Genomic DNA, 15,764 nt, shown 5'->3' on the forward strand with positions numbered 1-15,764 from the left:
AAAGAGAACACTCTGAGTAATAATTGGATGTTACAACATGCAACTTCATATTTAATAAAATTTATGTCTCTATAAAATACATATAGTTTTAGGATATTTGTATATTTCAAATGTACATGGACATTTTATAAAACTGATGAAATGTTTGGTTATAAAAATAGCCTCATTATGCTTCAGACAATTGAATAGTGAGTACTTTCTATAAAAATTAACTTACACTGAAAAACTCTCAAAATACAGAGACAGTATAAAACACCAACCTGAAAATAGTTGGAGACACATGCAAATTCAAATACAATGTTCCAGAAATATAAAACCATTGTTAGAGAAAATCTGAGTTTTATACACATGGTGGTGAGACAGAATCAAATAAAATTTCATGAGAACACAATACTAACAAGAAAAAATATTGTCCCTCTTTAAAAAAGTAGATGGCAACTAGAGTGATACTTTAATGAATGAGAAACCTTTAATCTTAAACCTCTTTAAATAGTATCAAAAATTGCTGACATACAACTAGCTACATCTTGAACAAATGACAGACTTTCATGTAATGATTTGTTGTAAGATCAAGACAAAGTTACTGGAATACACTCATTGTATTCTCAGACTTGGTGCTGAGGGCCATGAGAGTGCAGTAACACAAAACAGACTTGCATGCACTTACATGACTACATATGCCTGTTTGCATATGTACATCACACATACAAACAGGCAGACGTGCTTCACATTTTAATGATTTGAATACTGTAAGTCAAAGTTTCATTATGTGCTTATAATATAACAGTGTCAGTAATAAATTAAAAAGACTGTGTACACCTTTTAAATTTTAGCATCTGGAGCCTGAGAGATTGCTGAGTGATTAAGAGCACTTGCTACTTTTGTAGAGGACCTGAGTTGAGTTCCCAGCAACTACATCAGGGAACTCAACACTGTCTGTAACTCTTGTTCCAAGGTATTTGACAGCCTCTTATTGCTTCTAAAAACATGTGTACACCTAAATGAAAAATAGAATGATTGTCTACTGTACTCATAAATTGGTGCCCAGCACAATATACATCAGAGAGGCTTCCTCCCACAACTAGTAGAAGTAGAAACAGAGATCACAGTCAAACATTAAGCTAATCTCGGGGACTCCTGCTGATGAGACAGGAATGGTTTCAGAAACCAGAGAGGTCAAGGATATCACAAGAAAAGCAGCAGAATCAACTAACCTGGACCCATAGGAGCTCAAAGAGACTGTTCAAAGCATCAGTGTCAGGTCGACTGAATTACATATATAATGAAAAAGAGTCTAACATGCTTTGTATTTTTTCTTGTAGAAGAAAACAGAGAAGAATCGACGGGATTATTTTGTTATCATACTTAAAAAATTCAAAGAAAAAGATGGTTCAACACTTTATAATTAAGTGTTGATATGAATAAAGTAGCAAGCCATGATGCAGGACACAGAATTCAAGACAAAACTAATAGAGGTCTCAATTCTAGAATATATGTCTGTGAGTCAATGGAAAAAAAAGGAAAATAGGAAAAATTGAAAAGTACTTTTTCAATTAAACAAGTACTCATGATTAATAAATATATGAAAACTTTCTGTACTGGGAATCTAGCATGGGACTGATCAAGACCCCCTGAATGTGGGTGTCAGTGAGGAGGCCTAGGTAATCTATTGAGCCTTGGGCAGTAGATCAGTACTCATCCCGAGTATACACACGGACTTTGGACTCCCATCCAACAATGTGAGGTACACTCTCACCCTGAACTCTTGGGGGAGAGTCTAGGCCCTGCCCTGTATGAAATGACAGACTATGGACACCCCCATGGAGGTCCTAATCCTCCCTGGGGAAATGAGGGGATAATGCGGGGGGGGGATTGGGGGGAGGGCACGGGAGGAGGGGAGGGAAAGGGAGAGGGACCTGGAACTGACTTATGAAGCAACCTTGTTTCTTATCTAAATTTAAACTGAAAAATAAATTAAAAAAAAAAAGAAAACTGTCTGTAATTGCAAGGAAAAGTAAACTAAAAATCCTCATTCCAACTGTAGGCTGAAATCAAGAATAAGAAGGATATGTACTGTTCTGTTTCCCAGGTGCAATTCTTCTCTTTCACTGTGACCTAGCCAACAGGAGCATGTTGTCTTTTCTCATCCTTCTCCTCGTGGGGATTCGTTAACAGGAATGCATAATAAAAGCATACTACTTGGGACTGGAGAGATGACTCAGATGTTAAGAGCACTGTCTACTCTTTCAGAGGTTCTGAGTTCAAATCCCAGCAACCACATGGTGGCTCAAAACCATCTGTAATGAGATCTGGTGCCCTCCTCTGGTGTACCGGAATAAATGCAAGTAGAACACTGCGTATATAAGAAATAAATCTAAAAAAATTAAAAAACATACTACTCCAGAATAGTTCACAACAAAAACTGAAATAATCATGCTTTTACTAAGGGAGGGCAATTTATAAGTTGTTGATAATCCACCCATGGAACTATGACAGGGTGATGAAACTCAAGAACAAAAGGACTATTATATCTCACAAATGTGTTAAGGCAAAGAGATTCAACCTTGGATTAATACTTTGATTTTAATCACATGGAAATCACAACTATCGCAAAATGAAATATACGTTAGCCTGAAATCTGCAAGCACAAACTAGCATATATGGTCTGTTGAGAGTATGCATAACTCTGTTCAGTGACATTATATGATATATTCTAAGTTTTGTCACTTCTTGGCAATAAATAGTCTATTTTGTCATGTGAAACTGTGGTGGATGTATGCATCTAATGCATTCCTTCAAATCCATCACATGTGTTGTATCTGGTTGCGTTATCACAGAGTCAGTCAGAGGCTTCTGTGTTTGCTCTTTTCTGGATCTCATGGAAGGTGATCATAGACACTCACGTAGTGATTACTGTGTACATAAGACACAGGTATTAATCTATCACAACCCAGAATTCACAAAAATAACTAGCTTAAAATGTGAGAACACAATAAAAACAACCTGACATTTTACATGTCTCTTGAGTGAAGCAGTAAGGTACAGGACATAGCCTGTCCATTTTATACCATTAAAACTAGACTGGAACCTTCAATGAGCCCAGGCATAATACAGAGGCTTGAGTATGAACATAACAGTGGGTTTGGAAACACATCTCAATAGCTTCACCTTGACCTTTGGTGGTTACCTTTTAGCCATCTTGCTTTATAATAGTTATCCTGACAAAATAGAAATAATCTTATTTTACCCTTCTGATGATAATACATAGACACATGCTCATCTTAACAATATACAACTGGGAACAATAGTGTGAACGCCTTGTCACATATATTGTGTCCTCCATCTTCTTTCACAGATGTGCTTTCTTAATATTCAATATCTAAGCCCAAACTGATTTCCAAGGCAAAATGGAAAGTCTCCCATCAAATGTTTTAAAAATGAGTTCCTGTGTTTTGTAATAATAATGGCTGGAAGTTCAATATTTCTTCTCAAATATAGAGGCAGGGAGCCATATTTACAAAAGGGCTCATTGTTTGCCATTTCCTTCACACAAGACAACATTGATAAAACCTTTGCACCCACACCAGGTGCCAGACCTTCTCCGTGGAATTCATGCTGCCTGGATACTGCCTTTTATTTGTAGTTCAAACACCTTTGAAAAATTGAGGGTGATTTAAATACCATTTGGAAAGTTAAAGCCGTTTATTTTATTTTGTTATAATGCCTTCCATGGATTTACTTTGCCCAAATGAATCAGTGCTGTAACTAATCATTGTCTATAGCCAGCAAACACCTGAAAATGTGAGAGTGTTTAGAAAGTGAAGCCTTGGTGTGTTTTAAACTCAAAAAATTATACTAAATATCGACAAACTTAAAATGAATTTAATAACAGTGTTGCTATTTTTGAGACTAAGGTCAGTTATCAAATAATTTTATGGTCATTTGAATAATTGAAAAAAGTTTTTCTTAACTAGACTGTCTTCTTACACTGCTGACTAGAATAGGACAATATGAGGTTAACTAAATATGTTTTAAGTGAAAACTTATTTTTATTTAGTTAATTATTTCCAAAGTTATTTATTTAGTTTACAATATTTGTGAAGATGATGTAAAGTTATAACATTTTGTGTCCTTTAAAAGCAGACTATTAAAACCCTCCTTTCCCCCATTTTTCTTTTGTCTTATGTCAGGCTTGGACTCCTGGATCGTCTGGTGGCTTCAACTGGCTGGTGAGTTTTGTTCTGTTCTCTTCTGTTTCACTGATGCTTCTGGGACCTTCTCATATTTTAATTAGTTTCCACTCATCTTTAGAGGATGTTTTTCCTCTCACTTAAACTTCAATCATTTGAAAAAACTTTATAATTTTTATTTATTGAAGTTTAATTATAAAGGGCCAAATTCAATTTCATCTTAAAGATACCATGGCATTCTTGATCTTGATATCTGACACTTAAGCTCATGGATCAGCAGAGCATCCCAATCACGGGCAACAAAGAACACACCACTGAGAGTCTTTGATTGGGCCAGGCTCTGCCAGGAATTAGCATTATGTAGACCAACTTGAAATTTTAAAATAAGTCAAGTTAATTTAAAAAGATACAGCCATGGAGAAGATAAGACAATAACCAAACTTTGGAAATGTTTTGCATATCAAGTACATCTGTAAAATACTGAAGGCACTGTTTTTCTTACTGAAACTTTTGAAAGTCTTGTAGTAGTTACTTACTGCATCAATTATAGGCAAGTGGAGTTGTTCTGTTTCATCAAAAATGTAATTATTGCAATAGATTTTTATATATAGCTGGATGTTTATTAGTAGATCAACTTGGTATTTGTATTGAACCCAGCCAGCTGTTCTAAACAATTCTCACAAACAAATATACACAGAGACTTTGTCACACGTTGAACTTGCTCAATATTATTGTATTATAAAATAATGTATTGTATTTTATCTTATCAATATTATGAAAACTCTATGGCTCAGATTCCTGTGTGCTCTAGGTTCCCTCATTATCCTCTCTTTTGCAGGGAAACCATATAATACAAGGCCAAGAATCAGGTGTATTTCCAGTTGGGTTTCAGGGAAAAGTTCTGACCCTCCAGGAGCTGAGTTTCAGTGGGAAGTCTGGGAGGCCAGTCTCTTTGTGGAGGTCCTTTATTACTCATGCAGAACTGGCTTTAGACTTTCTAGATGATCACCTGTCATATGTCCCTGTAGATAGTCACTTTTCTATGGTGTTCCCAGTTTTCAACGTCCACCCATGCACCAAGATAGCCTTGTTGTGCCCACACTGCTTAAAGTTAAACAAAGAGAATATGGTGAACAAAGAGATACTTCAACTACTGTGTAAGATCCCATCACTTCCAAGAGCTTCTGAGTTATGCCCTCCCCCAGGGAAGTGTGCTTGCTCTCTCCTCTTTCACACCAGTGTAGGACTACACCATTGGGATCAGCATCCTTTCCTAGGACAACCTGCTGTGAGCCATTTCTGTCTGTCTTTTCTCCTGTCTCTGACCCTCATGAGTTTAATGAGCAAATTGTCATTAAAATCCATTCTGCCTCTCATTCTGTATGCAGCAAAGGTAAGCTGCTCATCACTACCCACATCCGGCTAGCCAGTCAGTGTGTCCAAGTTTACTGGTGTTTACTGGTCATGAGTAGAATTTGCACGCCCTTTCATGAGGATTATCTGGTCAATTGCCAAAGAAAAAGCAATAATGATGTTTACAGTTACACTAGAATATATTTTAATTTTCAGGATTACAAAGTTCAGCATTTTGTATAGCTCAACTATTACTGATTCTAGAGTGTTGGTATTGTGTGCACAGTTCTTACACAACAAATTCACAAAATGGATAAAAGTTAGCAATGAAATTCTACTTGCTAACTTTGGCACACTGAACACATTGTTCTATGCTCAGTAGCTCCTCCAAAACCATTCTACAAATTGACAAATTTATTTTAAACCTCATGTTTAAAATTTTGTATTTCCATAAACTTTCATTTCATAAAGTTTGCTTCAGTCCAATTATGACTGGCAAAACAAGCAGCAGCATGTAGGCAGGGACGTGGACAGCATTACCTGTAAAATACAAAGCCCAGCAGTTTGAAGACACAAATGAGAATATGGAAAGTAATAATACAAATTAGGTACATTAAAATAAACTCTTGTCAGAATATATAGTTCTCAAACTAAAGAATAATTGGTTCTCTGGGACCCAGCATCAGCAATAAAAAATCCTTTCAATATTCATTTCTGTAAGGTAAGGTACTTAAAGCTTATGATTCACTGATTTTGTGTCTTTGTGTGTGGCCACAGTAATTTGTTCCAATTCATCAACTTTATTTTCTGCACCTGGAGACTGAACCTTTAAAGAGGTCAAAATAATAACATGCACAGTGGTGTACAGCTGAATGGATATTTTAAGACATTGCTGGGAATCAGGTGTGGTTGCTGGACCTTTCCCTCTGGTCTAATTTTGATAACAGCATATTTTGTACTGTCTCAGAGATGGGGAATGTAAAGGTGGAAGGGATCCATTATTTGCTTCAGTCACAGAGTTGATGGATCAAGATGCAGTGATTCAATCTGACTCCCTGATCACAAGGACTAAGAAGACATTTCTCCACCAGGTTCTCAGTAAATCTAATCCTCAGGGTGCCTCAGAAGCATTCCTGATCTGTGAGCCTTGGGAAATCCAGGACATGGTTGGTTAAAATGAGATTTCAGTCACTGGACTTCTACTGTGCTTACAAATTAGGAGGACATGTTTTAAAGCCAAAGAACATTGTCACAGCTCAATCAAATTTTGAAACATACATATATATGCTTTATGTATGTAAAACCATAGGCCTAATTCACACAATCAGTAAAGTAAAATCCATGGCAAGGCAATCCTTTCAGAGTCCAATGGCAGTAATTAATAGAAACTTCTTTTTCTCATTCATGGTCTCAGATTTATATGTAAAATTTATGTAAATTTGGCCATCTTGCTTTGTTGTTGTTTTTGTTATGGTATTGGAAGCAATTTTCAAGTTACATTCATATGGTTAGCATTAGTCATGAAATTTCCTTTAAATCATATGAATTATTCAGTTGTAGCATTGCATTTTCCAAGAATTGAGTACTGTCTCTCATTTGAAGACTTTGTAACAAGATTGCTTTCATTAGGTCAAAATGTCTTGATGTTTTAGAAAATTCTTTTAAAAAATTAACTGTTTAGATATTATAGTTTTTTTTATCTCAGGCACTTCTCTGAATTTGAGCCCTGATTTCAAATTGCAAGACTTGAAATAAAATAGAATAGAATAGAATAAAATGAAAACTTGGTGTTAAGTTGTACTGTCTCGTCAAATGTTTTGTGTTGTATATACAGAATAGAAGAAATGAACCAATGAGGCCCACCTCACAGTTGGGAGTTAGTAAATACAGATATAAAAGTATTTTGAATATTTGGAAATAACACATAATTATTAACTTTTTCATTGTTAGTATGTGATCTTGATGCATAATGCAAATCTTTGAGGGTGGACTGTGTTTAGAAGAAAGGGAAGAGTCATATTTGTATGTACTCAAAGATTTGCAAATTTTCAAACTATGTTTGGTAATTATTTATACAAATATTCAAAAAGGGATTAGGGAATATTATTTAAAAGTACACTAGAGATAACCATAACCTTATGGTCCTTCATGGCTTCTGTACAATTATGTAATTTAGCTTATTTATTATTAATATTTTATAATTTAATTTACACTTAAATGTCTGAGGTTTTTGTCTACATGTATGACTGCAGAATGCGTATGCCTAGTGCCTGTATAGACCAGAATAGGGCATCAGATCCCCAGAAACTGGAGGTACACACCGTGAGCAGCCAGTGAGTACTGGAAATTGAACCCAGTTCTTAAGGAAACCACTATGCAATCACTCTACTCTCAGTTGTTACTATTTTTAATTGCTATCTAGTAAAATTATGAGCACTTGCCTTGGACTCTTTATGGAGACCTTTGCTGAGGTTAACAGGTTACTGCAAACCATGATGACGTTGTGAGAGATCATACAGGCATGAGTTCATCTCCTTTCTTGAACATATGGGCTGAACCAATACATCTCCTTTGTTGACCAGGATTTATTTTTTTCATATTCAGATGAATGCATTTGCTTTCTACCCTGCAGATGGTTGAGTGATGGGATGACACATGACCAAGGACAAATGGACATGAAACTCATCATTTGTGTGCAAACAGAGGAGGCAATAGTGTAGTACCTTCTGCTGGAGTGGACCTTATAGGGACACATTAGTTTGATTTGCCACAGCCCCTGGAAGACATGGAAGACAGCTGCCGTGAAAATTCCCATTTCCATAGCCAATTTTAGGAGCCTGAACCAAAACTTGCCTTCTCAAGCTCTGTAGTTACATTTATGTGTTTTGCCTTGTCAAGTGGTGTGTGGCTTGCTGACACTAATCAAAGAGACCCAGAGTGACGGTCACTACAGCACTGCAGCGACTCTCAGGTACAGACGCCTCTGAAGTACCGCAGTCACCTTCTTACAATTCTGTTTTGGTTTTGAAGTAATTTCTTTATTGACCCTCATCAAAATTTTAGGCAGGAGTACTAAATACATTTGAGGCTCATAGTACTCAGTTTAATGCCCTCAACAGCATTCTTGAAGTAAATACATGGTACCATTAAGATAAAATTCAGCATTAGTCCCTCACCAAAGTAAACATGTGAACTAGGTAACACACACAGGCCATTTTGAATAAAAAATGCTCAGTTTTATTATACAAAATGAAGAGTATTTTGGTTATAATACTTTGAGTTCACTAATTTTAATTTTTTTAAATTTAAAGAGTTTTTAAAAATTTTAATTAGAAACAAGATTGTTTCATATATTAATCCCAGTTCCCTCTCTCTCCCCTTCTGCACTGTCCTCCACCTACCCTCTATCTCATTCCCTTTGTGCTCCCCATGGAGGGTGAGGCCCCCCATGGAGGGTCATCAAAGTCTGTCATGTCATTTGGAACAGGGCCTAGGCTGTGTGTCTAGGCTGAGATAGTAGATAAGTTTTTATCCCTAGTATATGAATGGACTTTGGGAGCCCATTCCATGTAGAGAGATAGTTCACTAATTTTAAATCTCATAAAGTAACAGTTCCTGTTAAAGGAATCTAATAGTCACTTCCCGAGTTAAATGGAGTCAACCTTCCAGTATGCATGGTTTCAGAGTATTGTTCATCTGACTGTGCTCAGCATTTACCTTGTTTGTTCAAATGACCTGCAGAGACATCACCTCATGTGTGTTTAGCTCTTCACTTTTTATAGTGGAAATCTCTCTGCACTGTTTTTAAGAGCCATACTAATTTAAATGCCACCAACATGTCCAAAGAGTGTCATTTCTACAACAGCTAATTAGTTAAACATAACCTCTTTCCTTCACACATTGGACTGGAGATCAAAAATAATTGTATACAATTACCTGGAATTCAAAGATTTAAATGTATTGCTAAGGAAGGGGCACAACAAATTATGCCTCATAAAGCATCGTGTCAATCATTAGCATCATCTGCAACAGTAAGGAGATGTGAAAAGCTGCCTCTCCAGCTCTTGTTCCTCCTTTGGGAACAGAGCCACTGCATCAGATGTCACATTCCCAGAAGAAAAACCACCCAGGGTGTCTCTGCCTATTTTGTTAATCCAATTTCACCTTCTGGATGGAATCTGAAAAATGCTCCCCAAGGCAGCACATTCCATTTAGGAAAGACAGTACCGCATGTATAGACCTCACTGGCACTGGGCAACACTTGCTGTGTCCTTGCCTTGTCCTTCAGGATGGCATAGACACACATATTTAGTAGTGATCCAAGCTGAGTTTGAAGCTGGTCAATATTTGAGTCAAATCCAAGAGCAGCTATTTTGTGGAAAGTGAAACTAAGTATTGTTTTTAATTTCACCATCTGACACAGAATACTAAAAAATCATTTTACCAAAACAGGATGACTTTAATAAGCCTACTGGTGGAACCTACTGAGGGAAAGTTCTGTGGAAAATCGGACTTGGAATTTCCTTTGAAATTTTGTGCTTTCTGTGTGAAATCATGCCAGTTCTTTCCAAGCGTTCATAAACCAGAAAAACTCTCCTAATAACTTTTCTTTGAAAATCTCAAGCAGCTCCGTTTTTTCTTCCCTGTTGTTTAAATTAGAAACAAAGTTGCTTCACATGTCAATCCAGGTCCCTCTCCCTTTCCTTCCCCTCCTCCCATGCTCTCCCACCACCACCTCCAATTCCCCCTCCTTTCCCCAGGGAGGGTGAGGCCCTCCATGGGGGTATTCATAGTCTGTTATTTCATCCAGGGCAGGGCCTAGACCCTCCCCCAAGAGTCCCGGGTGAGAGAACATCTCTCACTATGGGATGGGCACCCAAAGTCCATTTGTACGCCAGAGATAAATACTGATCTACTACCCAAGGACCCATAGATTGCCTAGGCCTCCTCACTGACGCCCACATTCAAGGGGTCTGAATCGGTCCCATGCTGGGTTCCTAGCCATCTGTCTGCTCTAGTTGTGGCTGTCTGCCTCTACTTCCATCGGTCATTGAATGAAGGTTCTTTTTTCCAGACTCTCTGGCCTTGGGATTATAGGCTGGAACTCCCCAGATCTACGTCTAAAATCCATATTTGAGAGAGTACATACCATGTTTGTTTTTTTGTGACTGGTTTACTTCACTCAGGATGGTTTCTTCTAGTGTCATCCATTTGCCTGCAAATTTCAAGGTTCCATTTTTTTCCGATGAGCAGTACTCCATTGTGTAAATGTGCTACATTTTCTCTATCTACTATTCAGTTGAGGGGCATCTAGGGTGCCTCCAGGCTTTGGCTATTACAAATAATGCTGCTATGAACATAGTTGAACAGACATCCTTGTTGTGTGAATGTCACACCCTCTTTCTTAAGTTTTTTTCTGCTCTGGATCACTGTTTACATCTCTCATATATTCCACATAACAGAAAAACTCTGCAATTTGCTGCCGGTATTCCTGAAACTTGTCATTTCATGCTGATCTTGAAGAGGTTTTGCGACCATCATCTCCATTTTGGGATGTTTTTCTTTTAGGTTGGGAATGGAAGCCAGGGTCTCACTTTATTGCATACCTAGCTCACTTTATCATATATAATCTCATATTAAACATGTTTACTAGTAGGACATGCAGATAATTTAAATTATGATTAATGACAAAGCGTATAGCTATTATAGCATGTTACTGGAGACATAACCAAACAGTGGCAAATTATTGAGGTGGGATGAGCTTCCAGGGAAGCTCATTTGACATTACAAGAACGTGCTACTCCATGAAGTTCACACTTGAGAACTGTGAATTCTAGTCATCCAATGTCTCATGAGTTTTGTGTGGGGCTTCATTCATAAGTTATCCTCAGCCACAGCTGGCTGGAAGTAGACACCGCTAATATAGGATTTAACGCTACCCTGCTTATGGCTGTCTACACCAGAGGGTGACCCTCACCTCAACCTCACCCTTTGTTTCGAGATCCTACTATAGCTTGGAACTTTGTGCTGGTACTCCGAGATAGAAAGTCCTTGAAAGGTAGTAATTTAGTCATTGTGCAGACCTGAGAATCAGGACTTTATGGGGTGCAGGGAAGGTGAATAAGAGTATTTCTAAGAAAGCACTAAAACAATAATTCTAGGACAATGACTCTTGGCATTGTATGATCCATCAGTTCCTTTTTCAATAGCCATGCATAATATCCATGAAGTGTGGTCGGGACTTTTTTCCACACCAAGTTCTTAAGAATTCAAAGGATAGTTTATTCTTTTATAGGCATGTAGTTATTATATTGCCACCAGCATGAATTGTCAAACTTCTGACTTACCTCATGTGAAATTCTCTTGAATATGTCTGCTTCTCTAAAATATATCTCCTTCGAGAACAGGATTAGTGGAAAGTTACAATTATAGGAGATAGGATCAGTTTTAATTTTATTGTTATTTCAAATGAATTATTTTCTTTTATAAAATGTGCCAAATTTCCTTGAAGTATTGATGTTTGCAATAAAAATTTTGTTTAAAAAATTACTGTTAAAATCTTCTCAAATAGTTTGCTTTCCTCCAATAAAATAATCCATGGTTACTTTTTACTCTAACAATATGTAAGTGGATAATTATAAGTATTATTAATTTTTGAAATGAAATAAAATATTATATAAAGGGAATACTTTACACTCAAAACTTAAGGCTGTTTCAAGGAACCTCCTGAAGACTCCAGCATTCTTCACTTTATTAATAAGTAATTTCTAAATTATTTGTTTAAGTCTTTCCTGACACACACAATTCAAATGTTTACATAAGATATCAGATTTTTGTCATGACTTTTCTAACTGGTGACTTCATTATGCATCTTAGCACCTTAAATGGATACAATAACCCCATTTTAGTAGTAATTTTGTTAATATTCACCTCAAACACAGAGCACAACAGTTACATCACTTCAAACAATTGAGGATTTGAGAAGGACTCAGTATCCTTAATTTTATTATCCTACAAAACAATACAGCAAAGCATGACATCTCATTCTAGGATTCTGATATCAGACTGGCATAGACATTAATGAACTACCCACTTTCCTGTTAGCATCACTGCTTTTAAGAAAAACAAATGTTTCCTCTTTTCACTTGCCAAGTATGATATATTGATGTAAAAATATGTTGTGATAAAAGACAGCAAACCAAGTCACTAGGGCGCTAATATATATTCCTTGAGAGTAAAGTTACATAATTCAAGTTTATTGCATCATGATCTTGTTCTGATTGATTGATACTGAGAACGAATCTTTAGTTTTCTCACAATTTTATCTGTATTATTATCCCTACCCTTTTTATCCATTTGCCCTATTGGAAAGCACAATTTTAATGCATATAATTTATGCCATAATTATTTTACTTTCTCCCCATTTAGTTAACAAATTTATAAATCAAAGTCTTAGATATCATTTTGGAAGCTGTTTCTTAATCTTCCCTGGAAACTTCCCATATGCTTACGATTCCCCACTGTTACAGTGCAGCAAAGGAATCCAGATTTTCTCAGTTGGAATTATTTACATGGCAGTAATTTATGTGTGGACATTCTGTTCAACATTCAAAGTTACTGTGGTCAATTGTAATTCAAAGCAACACACAATCATTCTGCATGTGCCCAATATATCTCCATACTTAAAAAACTTTATCCTGATTTCAGGTTTTCCTTTACATGCCTTTAAGGTATTTAGAATTTAAAACCTGAAGTGATTTGCTACTGCTTTGTGCCTTTTCAAAGGTGAAGAGAAGATACAGAAACAACTTTATAAACCCTGAGATTTAGTTGTAATCAGCTATACTAAGTAGCTGCTTCTATAACTATCAGTGAATGGTTTAATATCTCTGCATCTCTGATTTATCATCTGCAAAATAAACATGTGTGCAAAAATTGTTTCCCGTCCTGGCGATATCTTTTAGATGTAAAGTGCCATCCATTTCCTGTTTTCTTATTTTGTCAAATGGGGTATCATCTGACATTCTCACCAAATTTCATATAAGAGTTGATGTACATGTTACTTGTAAAAGTATGGTGGCTTTTGTAAAATGTTTCTATTCTGATGTAACATTCATATGTACAATGTCTTATACTATTACAATAGAAAATAACTAGTTAGGATTTTTCAAAGAGTATTTAGTATAGCTCAATTATTTGCTTTTTTGCTTATAATTTGAAATCTAGAGAAATGTTGCATGGTCCTTGTACAGGCATTTTCTTCTCTCCCCTTTCATGTTCAACAGAAAGGACAAAAACCTTTAAACTATCGATAATTAGCAACAATGTTCAGTTCACCAGAATTAAAAATAACATTTTAATAAGATATTTGGGGATAATTTACGTTTAATTTTGGGGAGGATGAGAGACTTGGCTCAGTTGTTTAGAATACATACTGTTCTTGCAAAGGATCTAGATTTTTGTTCCCAGCACCCACCTGGCAGCAAACAACTATCTGTAACTCCAATTTCACAGGATATGAATACCTTTATAGCTTCCTTGGGCACTTCAGACAGGTGGTGCACAGACATACATTCAGACAAAATACCCATTCATATTAAAATAAAAGGAAATAAATCTTGTTAAAATATATATATTTAAAGTCCCTCAATTATAATTATTTTATTAGTCTCTGACATACCTGATGTGCCTTCCTAGTCATAAGTGTTTCACATTTGTTGTAACCAAGTGTTCTTGTGCTCTAAATTCTTCTATAAGTGCAGTGGGTGGCAAGCCACTGTGAAGGGACAGCTGTGGTGAGTGCTTGCTTCCATTCCTTACACATGAGTCACTTCTCTTACTTTGCCCTCATCTCTTATCGGATTAAAAACCTGCAGGACTAATGTTAAGAAGCTATCTCTCTAGATCTACGGGGAGAGTGTTTTTTTGGGGGGAGGGGGGATCTTAGGGCACTTCACTTAAGTCACTCTATCTTTTATTTTCAAAACTAATCTTGTAAGGCTAGTGGAAGTGCCCATACAAGTCATGTAAACACAGAGCAAGTAATTTTCATGCATCCTTACTTTGAGTCCATTAAGAAACTTACTAGACCTCCTGGTTATTAACAAGTCTACTTCATATAGGAATTCAGACATTGGGCAGGTTGCAAAACTGTTCTTTCTGCACCTCTGGTTAACTGCTTATCAGAAAAGAATTTTTAAAACCAGGACCATTCCTATAGAGGTAAACAATCTTCGGAATTAATGTGTTCTCTAAGAACTATGCTATATACTTTTCTCTGTCTACACATCAATTTTAAGTTTCTATATAGTTATTTTAAAATATTTAAATTACTGTTTAATTTATGAAATTATTGTTTTTTAGTTTTCTATTATCCTTTTTTCCCTCTAAAGCAGTGGTTCTCAAAATTCCTAATACTATAACATTTGAATACAGTCCTTCACGTTGTGGTGATCACCACCCATGGAACTATTTCATTGCTATTTCATAACTGTAATTTTGATTCTGTTATGAACTATAATGTAAGTATCTGATATGTGCCCTCTGTGAGTCATTTAAGTCCCAATGGGTTCATGCACCACAGTTTGATAACTGCTGCTTTAACCCCTCTTATGTAATCCTCTTGCTTCCTTTCTAATTCATGGCGTTCTTTTTCTTTAATTGTCACATATGAATATGCATCCCTGTCCTAAATACATAAATGCAGCCTGCTCAGTACATATAATGTTACTCGTATGTGTATTTTCAGGGTTAACCATTTGAAATTGGATACCCAATTAGTGTGCTCATTACTGGTGAAGACTATCTGCACTGCTCTCGGTATTACTCAGTTGTTTATAGATTTTGTTAGTATTGAGGCCTTGTGGATTTTCCCCCTTCAATGTCAGCATGTCTATTTGTGTTCTCCTTGTTCAGGTGACGTTTAGACAGACATATTGCTAAAATTTCATTTTTTGATATTTCTAGGAGTCAAAATCTTACAACAAACTTTCTCTTCTGCTGGCTCTGATAATCTTTCTTCCACCTTCTACTGTAATGATTCCTGAGTCTTAGATGTAAGGGGAATGTTGTAGATGTGTAAATTGGAACTGGGATCTACAACTCTTCATTTTGGTTGGTGATGGTATTCTATAATGCTACGTAAATATAGCAAAGAGAAATTTCCTTGTTGTGAAGTGAGAACTACACTTTAAGAATAAATATTTAGAGAATAATTAAAAT

At 36.3% G+C, this 15,764-nt stretch overlaps 1 protein-coding gene across 50 annotated transcripts in view; it reads left to right on the forward strand.

Annotated features, from left to right (window-relative positions):
• Ptprd (protein tyrosine phosphatase receptor type D) overlaps positions 1-15,764 on the forward strand; it is a 2,190,171-nt gene that overhangs the window by 828,420 nt on the left and 1,345,987 nt on the right. For all 50 annotated transcript variants that reach the window (XM_040757239.1, XM_040757256.1, XM_040757242.1 and 47 more), the window contains exon 6: positions 4,191-4,229. The gene's annotated coding sequence lies outside the window, so the exon portion shown is untranslated. The remainder of the gene's footprint in view (positions 1-4,190; positions 4,230-15,764) is intronic.

This window comes from Mesocricetus auratus, unplaced genomic scaffold (genome assembly GCF_017639785.1).
Source record: "Mesocricetus auratus isolate SY011 unplaced genomic scaffold, BCM_Maur_2.0 Super-Scaffold_100014, whole genome shotgun sequence".
NCBI lineage: Eukaryota > Metazoa > Chordata > Mammalia > Rodentia > Cricetidae > Mesocricetus > Mesocricetus auratus.